We start from the raw sequence: 19,447 nt of genomic DNA, 5'->3' as shown, positions 1-19,447 counted from the left end.
AGCAGACAAACATGTCATAAAGAAAGAAAACTACAGGCCAATATCACTGATGAACATAGATGTAAAATCCTCAACAAAAATACTAGCAAACAGAATCCAGCAGCACATTAAAATGATCATACACCATGATCAAGTGGGGTTTATCCAAGGAATGCAAGGATCGTTCAATATACGCAAATCAATCAATGAGATAAACCATATTAACAAATTGAAGTCGAAAAAATATATGCGCTCTCAACAGATGCAGAAAAAGCTTCTGACAAAATTCAACAGCAATTTATGATAAAAACCCTCCAGAAGGTAGGCATAGAGGGAATTTACCTAAACAAAATAAAGGCCATATATGACAAACCCAGAGCCAACATCATTCTCAATGGTGAAAATCTGAAACCATTTCCTCTAAGATAAGAAACAGGACAAGGTTGCCCACTCTCACCACTATTATTCAACACAGTTTTGGAAATATTAGCCACAGAAATCAGAGAAGAATAAGAAATAAAGAGAATCCAAATCAGAAAAGAAGTAAATCTGTCACTGTTTGAAGATGACATGATACTATACATAGAGGATCCTAAGGATGCTACCAGAAAACTACTAGAGCTAGTCCATGAATTTGGGAAAGTAGCAGGATACAAAATTAGTGCACAGAAATCTCTTGTATTCTTATACACTAATGATGAAAAATCTGAAAGAGAAATTAAGGAAACACTCCCATTTAACACTGCAACAAAAAGAATAAAATACCTAGGAATAAACCTACCTAAGGAGAAAAAAGACTTGTATGCATAAAAGTATAAGACACTGATGAAAGAAATTAAAGATGATACAAACAGATGGAGAGATATACCATGTTCTTGGACTGGAAGAATCAACATTGTGAAAATGACTATACTACCCAAAGCAATCTACAGATTCAATGCACTCTCTATCAAACTACCAATGGCATTTTTCACAGAACTAGAACAAAAAATTTCACAACTTGTATGGAAACACAAAAGACCCTGAATAGCCAAAGCAATATTGAGGAAGAAAAAATGAGCTGCAGGGAAAAGGCTCCTGGACTTTAGACTAAACTGCAAAGCTACAGTAATCAAGACAGTATGGTACTGGCATAAATACAGAAATATAGATCATTGGAACAGGATAGAAAGCCCAGAGATAAACCCACACACATATGGTCACCTTATTTTTGATAAAGGAGGCAAGAATATACAATGGAGAAAAGACAGCCTCTTCAGTATATGGTGCTGGGAAGACTGGACAGCTACATATAAAAGAATGAAACTAGAACACTCCCCAACACCATACACAAAAATAAACTCAAAATGGATTAAAGACCTACATGCAAGGGCGGACACTATAAAACCCTTAAGAGGAAGACATAGGCAGAACACTCTATGACATAGATCACAGCAGGATCCTTTTTGACCCACCTCTAGAGAAATGCACTTAAAAACAAAAATAAACAAATGGGACCTAATGAAACTTAAAAGCTTTTGCACAGCAAAGGAAACCATAAACAAGACAAGCAAAAACCCTCATAATGTGACAAAATATTTGCAAACGAAGCAAATGACAAAGAATTAATCTCGAAAACTTACAAGCAGCTCATGCAGGTCAATATGAAAAAGAAAAAACAAACAACCTAATCCAAAAATGGGCAGAAGACCTAAATAGACATTTCTCCAAGGAAGATATACATATTGCTAACAAACACATGAAAGAATACTCAACATCACTAATCATTAGAGAATTGCTAATCAAAACTATAATGCGGTATCACCTCACACCAGACAGAATGGCCATGATCAAAAAATCTACAAACAATAAATGCTGGAGAGGTTGTGGAGAAAAGGGAACCCTCTTGCACTTTTGGTGGGAATGTAAATTGATAAGTCTACTATGGAGAACAGTAGGGAGCTTCCTTAAAAAACTAAAAATAGAACTACCATACGACCCAGAAATCCCACTACTGGGCATATACCCTGAGAAAACCATAGTTCAAAAAGAGTCATGTAACACAATGTTCATTGCTGCTCTATTTACAATAGCCAGGACATGGAAGCAACCTAAGTGTCCATCGACAGGTGAATGGATAAAGACGATGTGTATGTACATAAAATGGAATATTACTCAGCCATAAAAAGAAACAAAATTGAAGACATTGGGTGGGAGACGGGTAAGCTGGGATGAAGTGAGAGAGTGGCATGGACTTATATAAACTACCAAATATAAAATAGATAGCTCGTGGGAAGTAGCCGTATAGCACAGGGAGATCAGCTTGGTGCTGTGTGACCACCTAGAGGGGTGGGATACGGAGGGTGGGGGGGAGATGCAAGAGGGAGGAGATATGGAGATATATGTATATGTATAGCTGATTCACCCTGTTGTAAAGCAGAAACTACCACACCATTTTAAAGCAATTTTACTCCAATAAAGATGTTAGAAAAAAAAAAAAGTTGTGTTGGGAATGGCAGACAGCTACATGTAAATCAATGAAATTAGAACACTTCCTCACACGATATACCAAAATAAACTCAAAGTGGTTTAAAGACCTAAATATGAGACATGAAATAGACAAAACTTTCTAAAACATATATCGTAGCAATATTTTCTTAGATCAATCTCCCAAGGCAAAATAAATAGAAGTGAAAATAAACAAGTGGGACCTAATCAAACATGAAAACTTTTGCACAGCAAAGGAAACCATCAACAAAATGAAAAGACAACCTATGGTATGGGAGAAAATATTTGCAAATGATGTGACTGATGAGGGCGTAATATCCAAGATATACAAATGGCTTATACAACTCAATATCAAAAAATCAAGCAACCCAATCAAAAAAGCGGCAGAAGATAAATAGACATTTCTCCAAAGAAGACATACAGATGGCCAACAAGCACATGAAAAGATGCTCAACACTTCTAATTCTTAGGGAAGTGCATATCAAAACCACAAGGAGGTATCACCTCACACCCGTCACAATGGCTATCATCAAAAAGTCTGCAAACGATAAATATTGGACAGGTTGTGGAGAAAAGGGAACCCCTGTGCACTTTCAGTGAGAATGTAAATTGGTGCAGCCACTATGGAAAACAGTATGGAGATTCCTTAAAAAACTAAAACTAGAGCTACCATACGATCCAGCAATCCCAATCCTGGGCATTTATCCAAAAAAGATAAAAAACTTTAATTTAAAAAGCTATATGCACCCCAGTGTTCATAGTTGTACTATTTACAATAGCCAAGACATGTAAACAACCCAAGTGCCCATCAACAGATGATTGCTTTAAGAAGATGTGGTATATATATACAATGGAATATTATTCAGCCATAAAAAGAATGAAAGATTGTCATTTGCAGCAACGTGGATGTACCTAGAGAATATCATACTAAGTGAAGGAAGTCAGATAGAGAAAGACAAATATTATATATTACTTATATGTAGAATCTAAAAATAATGCAAATGAATGTATATACAAAACAGAATCACAGACACAGAAAACAAACTTGTGGTTACCATAGGGGAAAAGGAGGGGGAAGGGATAATTTAGGAGTATGGGATTAACAGATAACAACTACTTTATATAAAATAGATAAGCAACAAAGATTCACCATATAGCACAGGGAACTACATTCAGTATCTTATAATAACCTACAATAAAAATAATCTGAAAAATATATGTATAACTGAATCACTTTGCTGTACACCTTGAAACTAATGCAATATTGTAAATCTGAAAACTGATAATTATTTTTTAATTCCAAAATTCCAATTTTCGCTTGAAAACTTACATTTTGGCATTGCTAATGAATACCATCAGTTGTCTTCTTTGAAGTGAAAGCCTCAAGTCATTCATTTTTGAAAAAAATATGTCAAATAACCAAATCAGAATAACCATAGTTTGTTACTAGTTCTTTCAAATAAAAATGGTATTCCATGAAAAAAGCAGCTAGGAAAGTTTGACAATGCAAACAATCTTCTAAGTGCTTTATGTGGAGACAACCACCATACTTGGTGTGAGGAAGAAGTGCTTTCTGCCTACTTTCCATTCTGTTGTACAATTAAAGAGATATATATTCAAAGGTCTAGATCAAATAAAATTAATAGTTTTTACTGCTTAATCAAAGACATTAAGTGAAACTGGCTTCTTTTCCCCCTCTGAGTGCATTGTGGTGAAGAATACAAATTACTACTACTATAGTTTAGTACCAGTGTTTTGATTCATGCTCAGGCAATAGTAGTTTTAGTTGTTGTTTTTGTACCATTGTGAAAATGTCAACATAGTGCATAATGAAAATAATGTTTTAGTATTATGAAAACAGTTTGACTTCATGGATCTCCAGTAAGATCTTGGGGCCTCTTAGGGGTCCTTGGACTACACTTTGAGAGTTACTCAAAAGGACAATCTAAAAGCATGAGTTTCCCATTGATTTTTATTTGCACCCAAAGCTTAATTTAGGTTACTGTATGCTTTACATAATGAAATTTTAAATATTTTTATTGAACAGGAAGATTTTTGTTGTTGTTCCTATGGGAAAAGGGTAACTACAATCTAATAGCTATTTTCTCTTCCCCAATTCATCTATATGCCAGCGCTATATAACTCTCTACTGCCACTTGGATGAGCAAACTCACATTACAAGGGACGGAAAAATGAACAGAAAATATTTAGTAAATATAAAATCATAGTTCACTGTGTACAGTGATAATTCAAAATGAAATAAACAAACAGAAAGAAAAACTGTATAAAACTCATAAATGATAACTTTAAATAACTTTCATTTTTAAGATAGAAAATAAAGCTGCATAAGAACCCCTTTGCTTTAACATTATTCCAAACGTTCACTATACTAATAAAACTTCCAGCAAATTAATACAAATCCCTTACATAGAACACCATGATTTCTTTGATGATAAAGATGTTTTATGTCTGGCAGAAATAAAAAATAGAATATGACTTTAATCAAGAAAGATCCAATAGGTTTTATATCATCATTTCTTGCTATTTCCAAAACATACTTTTAAGCTTTTCTATCTCCAGTAATTTGTTCCTCAACGCTTCCCTTAAACTATGCCTATAAAAACCCTTCTCTACCCTCTACTCTCCATAAACCTGCCTAACAGCCATCCTTTAGGCCCATTTCAAAACCCATTTTGTCCTTGAAGCCTTTCCTGATCTCTCTTACCTTTGGCATTTGCTTGTATCTTTCTTATGGCTTTTAGCGTATTCTCCTTTCTACTAATTTTTAATATATTTATTTTAGTTCTGTTCCTAATATGCTTCTTGAAGGAGCAGACTAGGCTTTCCCATATTTGTATGCTCTTCAAGGCCTAGCACAATGCTTTTCTCAATAAGAATAGGTTGATTTAAACCTATAAGCATTTACTGAAGTCATATAATGCATAAGGTACAAGGCAAGGTTATGTATATATGAAGTAGATGACCATTCTTGACTTCGGAGATCTTATAATCTACTGGGGGAAAATAAAGCATGAAAACAGCAAGATATATGATGGTAAATTAAAAGTATAATGATTCATACAATAAGGTCAGAGGAAGATTTGGGGCAAGAGCTTATTAATTATTTATGGCTGATTAGAGTCAGTGAGATAAAATCCCATAACTTTTCTTCAATTATTAAAGCTGTGGAAAAAATGAATAGTTCCTCTAAAGTGTTGTTATTACATGGTCCTCAACGAGGAGTAATTTTGCCCCCTAGAGTATATCTGGCAATGTCTGGAGATATATTTTGTTGTCACAATAGTGGACAGGGGATTGTTACTGGCACATAGTGGGTAGAGGCTAGGGATGTTCTAAACATCCTACAAAGCACAGGGCAGCTTCCCACAATAAAGAATTATGCAGCCTAAATTTTAGTAGTGTCAAGGTTGAGAACCCTGTGCTATTAGGAAGTACACAGACATTTACTTAAATTCAATGAGAAGTACTGCTAGTAAAGGATACTAAGGTCTCTGAAACATAAGACTCCATGTAAAACTGTCAGAAATTCCTGGTTTAAGAAAGGAAAATAATAGCATATTAGTAGGTAATTAACAGTGTATTAAACGTATTTCACATTGTTATCTTGCTGATTTTTGTGGCAGATTCAATTTTTAAACTCTAAGAAGTAATCAGACAGTTTAATTTTTACTCAAAATGCATTTAATTGATTTTTTAAAGCACATTGACTTCCTTTTAGTAAAAATGATACATGTTCACTTAAAAATATTTAAGCAACAGTAAAAATTGCAAATAGGATAGAAACAAATTATCTTGAATCCTACCAGTGCTAAAATTTGAGAAAACACAATCTGAAGCACTTTGTTCTCTCTGTGCATATATCATATGGAAAGTTAGAAATAAATGATTTTACTACAAAAGGATATTATAATATTATTTATAATAAAATATTAAATCAATTTTAATTTAGTAGACAGCAATGTAGACTAGCTTTTAAGATTCTTCTAAAGTAAAACAACTCTACTACATTGACATTAAAATATTTTTGTATTTTTAACTACTTATTTTAACTTTATTGGAATTTATTGATTCCATGCTATGAAAGATAATGAAATTAGCATACTGACATTTTATCTCACTCATGCTTGTTATTAGCTATGCCATCACTTTTATATCACTAAGGCTTAAAGCATTTACACTTTATAACAAAAACTGTCTTAATTTCTCTATCTTCTTTTCCTTTTAATTTCCTAATAACTGTCCAAATGTGCTCTATTATAGCTATGTTTGCTCTACTTTCTGTGATTTTTACATTCTTTCCACAACTTTTACATATCGCTAGATCTTATTATTCTAACAAAAACATTGTAGGGGTTATTTTGCCTTCCACTTGGTATGCAGAAAATTGGAAAGAGAATCATTCCCACTGTTACAATAAGATAAACTGGATAATATACACAATTATAAATTTCCATGAACCTATCAGAGAGTCAAGGTCACAGGGCAACAAGCAGGCCTGAAATCTAAGGAAAGACAGGTGCTTCCAAGAATGGAACATGAGCACCGGCTAATTTGCAGAAGTACATGGGAGGGTAATAGGCTGCCATACAAGCAGGGAAAAGTTCAGATATATTTTTTTAACAAATTGCTGAAGGCTGTATGTGAGCTAGCATGAAAATATAGAACCCCTGAGATCTATAGACTATGGAGAGCTCTAACCCAACTTGCAGGCTTTTCTCCACAAACCTCTATGGCTTCCCATAAAAAACAACAGCAATAAACAAGAACAAAACAAAACATTGAGGGCAGGGCAGGAGACCAGAGAAAGCCTACCTCATGGTATAGACCTGGGGGAAAGGAGTGGTTACCAATGTGGGAAAAACATGAATCTCTGCCCAGAACACTTTACCTTCTGGAACAAAAGCCTAAGTTGCTAGGGGAAGGACAGCAAACCTTGTCATCCCTAGGGCACAGTTGAAGACCCACTGTGGCTAGAGGAAAGTAATAGAAAACAAAACAAAACAAAAACAACCTCTAACACTGGGAAAAGGGCTAGATCACTGAGAAAGCCCTCTTCAGGAGAACCAGGGGCACAGGGCCTATGGAGGACAGAACCTAAAACAAGACAATAGAGAATATCCTCACCTGCCCCCATCAGCAGAGTCATGTTTCAAGTAAAAATGTGGAGAAATACCTTCTCTGAAGCACAGGACCACAAAGAAAGGCTAAAGCTGAAGGTGTGATATGAACACTGGAAAAATCCCCCAGCAATGTAGCACTCACCTAAGCACAAGGGATCTAGAGGAATTTGAAGCAGGTGGTACACTGAGAATAATCACAGCAAGACCAAATTTCACACCCACTTCAATTCCTGATTAGATTATTTCAAATTCCCAACACTAAAGGCCTAACCAAAGAGACATGCTCATTTCCAGGCATAAATATGATTTACACTAGTCTCTTCTGTCCTATACATTCTGTTCAATTATAAAGCAAATAATTATGAGTTAAAAAAAAGGAAAGAGAAAACAATAGAACAGAAAGAGATTCAAATATAAATAATATATATTTATGAAAAGAATCAGTGAACTTGGAGACAGATGAATAGAAATTATCTAAACTAAAACACAGTGGGGTGGAGGGAAGGGAGGACAAAAAGAGGGGAAGAAGGATGAGGAGAGGGAGAAAGAATATGATAGAAAATGGTGCATTCAAAAGCTGTGGGACAGACATTCAGTTGAATGGTTGGCTGCAGAGGCAGTTGAGGGCTTCCCAGCATAGGTAGAGTAGGCAGGGCTCAGCAAGCAGCCTCGCCTGGAATTCCAATCAGAACTTGGACCAGAGCTTCTCCTGGGGATGCTGAAGCAACACTTTCTTTGGACTGTGAATTTCTTCAAAAGTGGAACCAAGAAGAGGACTAATAAATACGCTGAATTCCAAAAAGAAGGCATGGCCATTTAAGATGATGAAATAGGAGGATGCGGAATTCATCTCTCCTCACAAGTACATTAAGAATACATCTACAAATGGAACAGTTCTCACAGACCACCTGCTGAACATTAGCAGAAGACTTTGGACACATAAAAGGACAAGAAAAATCCCCTCACAACTGGGTAAGATGAAAGAAAGAAAAAAGAAAAGAGGAATCAAAAAAGGGACCAGTAACTCTGGCAGGAAGCTGAAGGTGAGGAGAGGTTCCCGCACTCAAAAACCTCCCCACATGGTGGAGAAAGTAGCTGGGACAGAGAGACCTTCAGGGGATCAAAGGGGAATGCAGCGGACAGTCTGTGGAAGGCAGGTCAAGGTAAAAACTGCGCTCATGGTCTGTGTCGCAGCCCTGTGCACCCCAGCTGGAGTCATGTGTCTCCTGTTGCAGAGGGGGGATGGGTGTTGGAAAGTGGGGTTTGGAGCATGGACCCAGGGCAGGGACAGCTGTTGGCTGTGAAAAGACAGCCCAAAGGGACAGGAGTAAGGTGCTCCATGACTGGGAAAGTTGGCGGAGGAAGCCCGGGACACCATAGAAACAAGGCGTCATTGTTGAGTGGTGTGCAAGGGGTGGAGCCATCACTGCAACCCCCTTCACCACCCGCTGGCTTCAGCCTCTGTGGGTACTGGGAGGGACACCCATCTGAGCAGGCTCACCCACCCCTCAAGCCAAGGCCGCCTCTGCCCGTGTAGGCTCCAAGGTCCTGAGTGCTGCCCATCACAAAGCCTCCTCCAGAATCAGCCCTGGGTGCCCCTGCTTGAGATGTGAATCTGCCAATGTTGGCAGGGGCTGAGTGCTAAAGTGTGGGGTTAAGAGAGTGGAAGCAACCGAAATGTCCATTGACAGATGAATGGATAAAGAAGATGTGGCACATATATACAATGGAATATTACTCAGCTGTGAAAATAAATGAAATTGAGTTATTTATAGTGAGGTGGATGGACCTAGAGTCTGTCAAACAGAGTGAAGTACGTCAGAAAGAGAAAAACAAATACCATATGCTAACACATATATATGGAATCTAATAACAAATGGTTCTGATGAACCTAGTGGCAAGACAGGAATAAAGATGCAGACGTAGAGAATGGACTTGAGGACATGGGGGTGGTGGGGAAGGGGAAGCTGAGATGAAATGAGAGAGTAGCATTGACATATACACTATCAAATGTAAAATAGATAGCTAGTGGGAAGCAGCTGCATAGCACAGGGAGATCAGCTCAGTGGTTTGTGTCCACCTAGATGGGTGGGATAGGGAGGGTGGGAGGGAGGCTCAAGAGGGAGGGGATATGGGGATATATGTATACATATAGCTGATTCACTTTGTTATACAGCAGAAACTAACACAACATTGTAAAGCAATTATACTCCAATAAAGATGTAAAAAAAAAAAGAGAGAGAGCGCAGATCTGGGGAGAGGACCACTGCTGGCTGCACAGATACAACAGAGGGAACAGGAGTGAGGGGCTCCATGGCCTGGAATGCCCTAGAGGAAACATGGTCTGCCTAGGAAACGAGGTGTCATTGTTGAGTGGCACATAAGAGGTGGGGCCACTACAGCCCCCACACACCAGTCCATGCCTCCGCGAGCACTGGGAGGGACTCCCACCAGAGTGAGCATGCCCCAGTCTGTTGCAACTGTCTGCTGGTCACTGCTGCTGCAGGCACTTTGTGCACACCCCAGTTGTGGCCAACGTACCCCTCCCTGGCCTGAGTAAGTGTGCCCCAATCAGCCACTGCTTTCACTCACTATCGCCTAGGCAGGGAACAGATACCTAAGGGTGGCAAACATGCAGACTTGGGGCCAAAACCAAAGCTGAGCCCCAGGGGTGGTGCGACTAAGGAAGAGGAACTGAAATATCTCTGTGCAGCTGCATAGCCACAGATTAAATCAACACGATCAGCTTGGTAAATCCTACATCTCTGAAATATCTGAATAGACAACAAGTGTTCCTAAAACTGAGACCAGTCTAGCATTAAAATCAGTGGACTTTGGGGGCAAGTACACGTGAGAGTTGGGCCAGGTCAGATTATGAGCTGTCCCCACAGTGCCCACAGCAGGTCCAAAGACCTACCTAGAGGTATTATAGGGCTCCCTGGGGAGGTGGAGGATGGCTGTGGCTCACTGTGGGAGCAAGGATGCTGACAGAGGAGGCGCCAGGAAAACATTCTTATTACTATTATTCCTTTGTTGCTTGTTTCATTTTGTTCAGTTGATGTTTTTATTATTTTTTTAATATTATTTTTAATATATTTTTTCTATTTTTATTTATTTTGTTGTTCTGTGTTTTTTCTTGTCTTTGTTCTTTTTTTGATTGTTTCTATGTGTTTTATTTATTACTTTTAAAAATAAATTTATTTATTTATTTTTAAAATTTTTGGCTGTCTAGAGTCTTTGTTGCTGCATGCGAGCTTTTTTCTCTAGTTGTGGTGGGTGAGGGCTACTCTTCATTGCAGTGCATGGGTTTTTCATTGGGTAGCTTCTCTTGTTGCAGAGCACAGGCTCTAGGTGCACGGGCTTCAGTAGTTGTGGCACTCAGGCTCAGTAGTTGTAGCTCATGGGCCCTAGAGTGCAGGCTTAGTAGTTGTGACGCATGGGCTTAGTTGCCCCATGGCATGTGGGATCTTCCAGGAGCAGGGCTTCAACCCGTGTCCCCTGCATTGGCAGGCAGATTCTTAACCACTACGCCACTAGGGAAGCCCTGTTTTGTGGAGTTTTTTGCCTTTATAGTCCGTTTCTTTGTTTCTGTTTGTTTGGTTTTCTTTTTATCACTTATCTTGGGTTTGGTTTGTCTGTTTTCTTTCTTCCTTTTTATTGTGTTGTTGCTGCTGTTTGTTTTTGATTTTGCTATTTGTCTTGGGGTTTTGTTGTTTCATTTCTTTTCCTTTGTTTTCCTTTCTTCTATGGATGCACCATGCAGCTTGCAGGTTCTTGGTTCCCCAGCCAGGGGTCAACCCTGGGCCTCCAGGGTGGAAATGCTGAATCCAGGATGCTGTACCACCAGAGAATTCCCAGGCCCAGGGAGTATTAATTGGCATGTGCTCTCCTGGAGTATCCATCTCAACACCAAGACCCGGCTCCACCCAACTGCCTGCAGGCACCAGTGCTGGACACCTCATGCCAAACTACCAGCAAGACAGGAATGCAGCCCCACCCACAAGCAGACAGGCTGCCTAAAGTCGTACTAAGATCACAGACAGCCCAAAACACACCACATGACGAGATCCTGCCCATCAGAGGGAAAAGACTAAGCTCCACCCACAGGAGTGCAGGAACCAGTCCCTCCTCCCAGGAAGCCTACAAAAGACCCTGGACCAACCTCATCCACCAGGGATCAGAAAACAGAAGCAAGAGGAACTATGACCCTGCAGCTTGCAGAAAGGAGACCACAAATGCAGAAAGTTAGACAAAATGAGACAACAGAGAAATACATTGTAGATGAAGGGGCAAGGTAAAAACCCACAAGACCAAATAAATGAAGAGTAAATAGGTAATCTACCTGAAAAAGAATTCACAGTAATGATAGTAAAGATGATTCAAGATCTCAGGAACAGAATAGAGGCATGGATCAAAAAGATATAAGAAATGTTTACAAAAGACCTAGAAGAATTAAGAACAAGCAATCAGTGATGAACAGCACATCAATGAAATGAAAAATATACTAGAAGGAATCCATAGCAGAATAACTGAGTGAGAAAAACAGATAAGTGAGCTGGAAGATAGAAAGGTGGAAATAACTGCCATGGAGAAGAATAAGGAAAATAATGAGACAAAATGAGGACAGTCTCAGAGACCTCTGGGACAACATTAAATGCACCAACATTTGAATAACAGGGATCACAGAAGAAGAAGAGAAAGCATCTGAGAAAATATTTGAAGAGATTATAGTTGAAAACTTCCCTAATGGGGAAAGGAAATAGTCACCCAAGTCCAGGAAGCACAGGGAGTCCCATACAGATTAAACCCAAGGAGAAACATGCTGAGACATATATTAACCAAACTAACAAAAGTTAAATTCAAAGAAAAAATATTAAAAGCAGCAAGGGAAAAGCCAAAAATAATATACAAAGGAATCCCCATAAGGATATCAGCTGATTTTTCAACAGAAACTCTGCAGGTCAGAAGGGAATAGCAGGATATATTTAAAGTGATGAAAGGGAAAAACCTACAGCCAAAATTACTCTACCCAGCAAGGCACTCATTTGGATTCGATGGAGAAATCAAAAGCTATACAGACAAGCCAAAGCTTAGAGAATTCGGCACCACCAACCCAGGTTTACAACAAATGCTCAAAGAACTTCTCTAGGTGGGCAACACAAGAAAAGAAAAAGACCTACAGAAACAAACCCCAAACAATTAAGAAAATGGCAAAAGAAACATATGTATCGATAATTCCCTTAAATGTAAATGGATTAATTGCACCAACCAAAAGACACAGACTGGCTGAATGGATACAAAAACAAGACCCATATACATGCTGTCTACAAGAGACGTGCTTCAGACCTAGGTACACATACAGACTGAAAGTGAGAGGCTGGAAAAAGATATACCATGCAAATGGAAATCAAAAGAAATCTGGAGTAGCAATACTCATATCAGACAAACTGGACTTTAAAATAAAGACTGATACAAGAGACAAGGAAGGACAATACACAATGATCAAGGGATCATTCCAAGAAGAAGATATAAAAATTGTAAATATTTGGGCTTCACTGGTGGCACAGTGGTTGAGTCTGCCTGACAATGCAGGGGACACGGGTTCGTGCCCCAGTCCAGGAAGATCCCACATGCCGCAGAGCGGCTAGGCCCATGAGCCATGGCCACTGAGCCTGTGCGTCCGGACCCTGTGCTCCGCAACGGGAGAGGCCACAACAGTGAGAGGTCTGCGTACTGCAAAAAAGAAAAAAAAAATTGTAACTATTTATGCACCCAACATAGGAGCACCTTAATTCACAAGGCAAATGCTAACAGCCATAAAAGGGAAATCGACAGTAACACAGTTAGAGTAGGATAATTTAACACTCTGCTTACACCAATGGATAGATCATCAAGATAGAAAATTAATAAGGAAACACAAGCCTTAAATGACACAGTAGACCAGATAGACTTAATTGATATTTATTGGAGATTCCGTCTGAAACAGCAGAACACACTTTCTTTTGAGGTGCATACGGAACGTTCTCCAGGATAGATCACATTTTGGGTTACAAATCAATCCTCTGTAAATTAAAGAAAATTGAAATAGTATCAAGCATTTTTTCCAACCACAATGTTATGAGATTAGAAATCAATTACAGGGAAAACAAACTGTAAAAAACACAAACACAAGGAGGCTAAACAATATGCTACTAAATAACCAAGAGATCACTGAAGAAATCAAAGAGGAAATCAAAAAATATCTATAAACAAATGACAATGAAAAAACAATGACCCAAAACCTATGAGATGCAGCAAAAGCAGTTCTAAGAGGGGAGTTTATAGCAATACAATCTTACCTCAAAACACAAGAAAATCTCAAATAAACAACCTAACCTTACATGTAAAGCAACTAGAGAAAGAAGAACAAACAAAATCCAAAGTTAGTAGAAGGAAAGAAACATAAAGATCAGAGCAGAAAAAAATGAAATAGAAGTGAAGAAAACAATAGCAAAGATCAATGAAACTAAAAGCTGGTTCTTTGAAGAGATAAACAAAATTCATAAACCTTTAGCCAGACTCATCAAGAAAAAAAAGGAAGATAACTCAAATCAGTAAAATTAGAAATAAAAAAGAAGTAACAACTGACACCACAGAAATACAAAGGATCATAAGAGACTACTACGAGCAACTATATACCAATAAAATGGACAACCTGGAATAAATGGAAAAATTCTAAGAACAGGACAACCTTCCAAGACTGAAAAAGGAAGAAATAGAAAATGTGAACAGACCAATCACAAGTAATGAAATTGAAAACGTGATTAAAAATCTTCCAACAAACAAAAGTCCAGGACCAGATGGCTTCACAGGTGAATTCTATCAAACATTTAGAGAAGAGCTAACACCCATCCTTCTCAAACTCTTCCAATAATTGAAGAGGGAGGAACACTCTCATGCTCACTCTACAAGGCCACCATCACCCTGATACCAAAACCAGACAAAGTTATCACAAAAACAGAAAATTACTGGCCAACATTACTGATGAACATAAACACAAAAATCCTCAACAAAATACTAGCAAACAGAATCCAACAGCACATTTAAAGGATCATACACTATGAAAAAGTGGGATTTATCCCAGGGATGCAAGGATTCTTCAACATATGCAAATCAAACAATGTGATACACAATAGTAATGAACTGAAGAATCAAAACCATATGATCATCTCAATATATGCAGAAAATGCTTTAGACAAAATTCAACTGCCATTTACGATAAAAACTCTCCAGAAAGTGGGCACAGAGGGAACCTACCTCAAAATAATAAAGGCCATATATGATAAACCCACAGGAAACATTATTATTCTTTTTTTTTTTTCTTTTGCGGTATGTGGGCCTCTCACTGTTGTGGCCTCTGCCGTTGTGGAGCACAGGCTCTGGATGTGCAGGCTCAATGGCCATGGCTCACGGGTCTAGCCACTCCGCGGCATGTAGGATCTTCCCGGACCAGGGCATGAACCCGTGTCCCCCGCATTGGCAGGTGGACTCTCAACCACTGCCCCACCAGGGAAGCCTGGAAACATTATTCTTAATGGTGAAAAACTGAAAGCATCTCCTCTAAGATCAGGGACAAGACAAGGGTGTCTGCTCTCACCACTATTCACTATTATTCAACATTATTCAACATTATTCAACATAGTTTAGGAAGTCCTAGCCACAGTTATCAAAGAAGAAAAAGTAATATAAGGAATCCAAATTGGAAAAGATGAAGTAAAACTGTCACTTTTGCAGATGACATGATATTATACATAGAAAATCCTAATGATGCCTCCAGAAAACTACTAGAGCTAATCAATGAATTTGGTAAAGTAGCAGGATATAAAATTAATATACTGAAATTTCCTGCATTCCTATACACTAACAATGAAAGATCAGAAAGAGAAATTGAGGAAACAATCCCATTTACTATTGCAACAAAAAGAATAAAATACCTAGGAATAAACCTAATTAAGGGGGCAAAAGACCTGTACATGGAAAACTATAAGATACTGATGAAAGAAATCAAAGATGACACAGACAGAGGGACAGATATACCATGTTCTTGGACTGGAAGAATCAACACTGTGAAAATGACTTTACTACCCAAAGCGATCTACAGATTCAATACAATCCCTATTAAATAACCAATGGCATTTTTCACAGAATTAGAACAAAGGTTTTACAATTTGTACAGAAACACAAAAGACCCTGAATAGCCAAAGCAAGCTTAAGAAAGAAAAATGGAGCTAGAGGTATCAGGCTCCCTGACTTCAGACTATACTACAAAGCTACAGTCATCAAGACACTATGGTACCAGCACAAAAACAGACATATAGGTCAATGGATCAGGATTGAAAGCCCAAAGATAAACCTATGGTCAACTAATCTATGACAAAGGAGGCCAGAATATACAATGGAGGAAAGACAGTCTCTTCAATAAGTGGTGCTGGGGAAAATGGACAGCTGCATGCAAAGGAATGAAATTAGAACACTCCCTAACACCATATACAAAAATAAACTCAAAGTGATTTAAAGATATAAATGTAAGTCCAGATACTATAACACATAGACAGATAACTCTTTGACATAAACTGCAGCAAGATCTTTTTTGACCCACCTCCAAGAGTAATGAAAATAAAAACAAAAATAAACAAATGGGACCTAATTAAACTCAAAACTGTTTGCACAGGAAAGGAAAAAACACCCCTCAGAATTAGCGAAAATATTTGCAAATGAAGCAACTGACAAAGAATTAATCTCCAAAATCTATAAACAGCTCATGCAGCTCAATGTCAACAAAACAAACAATCCAATCAAAAAATGGGTGGAAGATCTAAATAGACATTTCTCCAAAGAAGACATACACATGGCCAACAAACACATGGAAAGATGCTCAACATCACTAATTATTAGAGAAATGCAAATCAAAACTACAATAAGGTATCACCTCACACCAATCAGAATGGACATCATCAAAAAAATCTACAAACAGTAAATGCTGGAGAGGGTGTGGAGAAAGGGAATCCTCTTACACTGTCAGTGGGAATGTAAATTGATAAAGCCACTATGGAGAACAGTATGCAGGTTCCTTAAAAAACTAAAAATAGTAATACCATATGACCCAGCAATCCCACTACTGGGCATATACCTTGAGAAAACCATAATTCAAAGAGTCATGTACCACAATGTTCATTGCAGCACTATTTACAATAGCCAGGACATGAAAGCAACCTAACTGTCCATCGACAGATGAATGGATAAAGAAGATATGGCACATATATACAATGGAATATTAGCCATAAAAATAAATGAAGCTGAGTTATTTGTAGTGCGTTGAATGGACCTAGAGTCTGTCATACAGAGTGAAGTAAGTCAGAAAGAGAAAAACAAATATCGCATGCTAACACATATATATGGAATCTAAAAGAAAAAAAGTTCTGAAGAACCTATGGGCAGGACAGGAATAAAGATGCAGACGTAGAGAATGGACCTGAGGACACGGGGAGGGGGAAGGCTAAGCTGGGACGAAGTGAAAGAATGGCATTGACATATATACACTACCAAATGTAAAATAGATAGCTATTGGGAAGCAGCTGCATAGCACAGGGAGATCAGCTCGGTGCTTTGTGAACACCTAGAGGGGTGGGATAGGATTTTTTTTAAAGCTACTTTTACTCCTTGAGAAACTGTATCAGTTTCATGGCTTTAAATACCATCTATATGATGACTGCTCCTCAATATAAATCTCCAGGCTCAACCTCTACCCTGAACTGCAGACTTGTATATCTAACTGCCTCCTTGGCATAATAATTACTTTGATGTTGAATATGCTTCTCATATTTAACAATTTCAAAATTGAGTTTATGATAGAGTTCAAGACCTCAAAACATATCCTCATGCAAGTTGCCTACATCTCAGTTAGCTGTGCTATTATGGGCTCATCTCTTTCACTCACACCTACATTTATCAACAAGTGCTGTGAGCTCTACCTTCAAAATAAAACCAGATGTCAAACCACTTCTGCATTCCCACTTTGGTCCAAGCTATCATTATCTTTTTTTTTTTTTTTTTTTTTTTTTTTTTTTTTTGCGGTACACGGGCCTCTCACCGCTGCGGCCCCTCCCGCCGCGGAGTACAGGCTCCGGACGCGCAGGCCCCGCGGCCATGGCTCAGGGGCCCAGACGCTCCCCGGCATGTGGGATCCTCCCAGACCGCGGCACGAAGCCGCATCCCCCGTATCGGCAGGAGGACTCCCAACCACTGCGCCACCAGGGAAGCCCAAACTATCATTATCTTTTACCTGGATTATCAAAATAGCCTCCTAACTTATCTCCCTCCTTCTACCCTTAATATTCTTGCAAATTTTTAAAAATACAGAAACCAGAGTAATCCTTAAAAAATGGAAGTCTGTTTATGCACTTCTCTGCTCAAAACCCTCTAGTGGTTTCCTGCTTCACGCCATAAAAAGCAGAGTATTGACTATGACCTAAAAGGACCTATATGATTTGGCCCCCCATTACTTCTCTGATCTCATCAACTACTCTTCCTTTTTATATACACTCTAGTTACACTGGCTTTCTTGCTCTTCTGTGAACGTGCCTGGCACACTAACACCTCAGAATGTTCTCTGGTCTGGAATATGCTTTAACCATATATCCACATGGTTGCTCCCCTACTTCCTTCAGGTTTTAACTTGAAAGTCACCTTCTCAGTAAGATCTTCCCTAGCTATCCTTTGTAAATTTTAATTGTCCTGACTCCACATACCTCTCATCCTTTTTCCCTTTCCCTTCCATTTCCTTCTTAGCATGTATTACTTTCTAATATTCTATATTTTTCATTCACCTAATTTATTACCTACCACCATACTGTTAAAATAAGGGCAAACTTTTTGTTCACTGCTGTATCCCAAGCAAATAAAATACTGACCTAAACATAGTAGAGGCTCAAGAAATATATGCTGATTGAAAGCATAAATTTACTATAGTCCAGACACTGTAAATTTGAGAATGTATAAGGACCAGTCCCTGCCCTCAAGTACCTCATGGTCCAGTGGAGGATTCATACCCTCAAAGCATGTGTTCCAGTTATTTGCATTTAATATGAATTATAAACATCTTTTGATTGGAAAAGAGTGAAATATACCCAGTACTCCTTAATGGAAGGAGTCTTAGCTTATTCATCTTTGATAGTAAAGCATATAATAATAGTAATTATAGTAAATATAATAAAAACATATAATAGATTTTGTTAAGGAGGTAAATTAGGGGATGGAAAAAATGGAAGTGTGACTATAACAGAGAACAATTTGGATTATATTAAATAGCCATCTTCACTGGATCCTGTAAAGTGTTTTCCAGAAAATTTCTGGAAATGGCATTTTTCCTAATATTAGCTTAAGTTAAATGCTGAAAATGGGGCTGGATATTCTATACTTCACTGAAGTTTAGGGGGAAATGTGTTTGGAACTTAAAGTAACATTCCAACATTCAAAAATACCATGCTGGTAAGTTAATAAAAAATCTGACCATTGTAATCCCTTTATATTTACCTCTGCATACAGGTACACAATGAATCATACATTTACAACATCTAAAACATTTAGCTTCAGATTCAGAGCTATCATGTTTTTACTATTTTGATTTCTAGTTTCATAGTTCCTGGTGGATTATCCTCTTTTACTGTACTGTACATTGACATTTGCATATACAAATTTCTTAGGTTAGGAATTGTAGGAGGAGAAGACTCCAATTCCCTTTTCCCATGCTAAGCCTGGTTTGGGTCACCCTCTTACTCAGAATGTTCAGAGTGTAGGCCCCA

The sequence above is a fragment of the Grampus griseus genome, assembly GCF_964374135.1.
Source record: "Grampus griseus genome assembly, chromosome: X".
Classification (NCBI taxonomy): domain Eukaryota; kingdom Metazoa; phylum Chordata; class Mammalia; order Artiodactyla; family Delphinidae; genus Grampus; species Grampus griseus.
The sequence above is the reverse complement of the archived record's forward strand: the minus strand, read 5'-3'. Positions refer to the sequence as shown.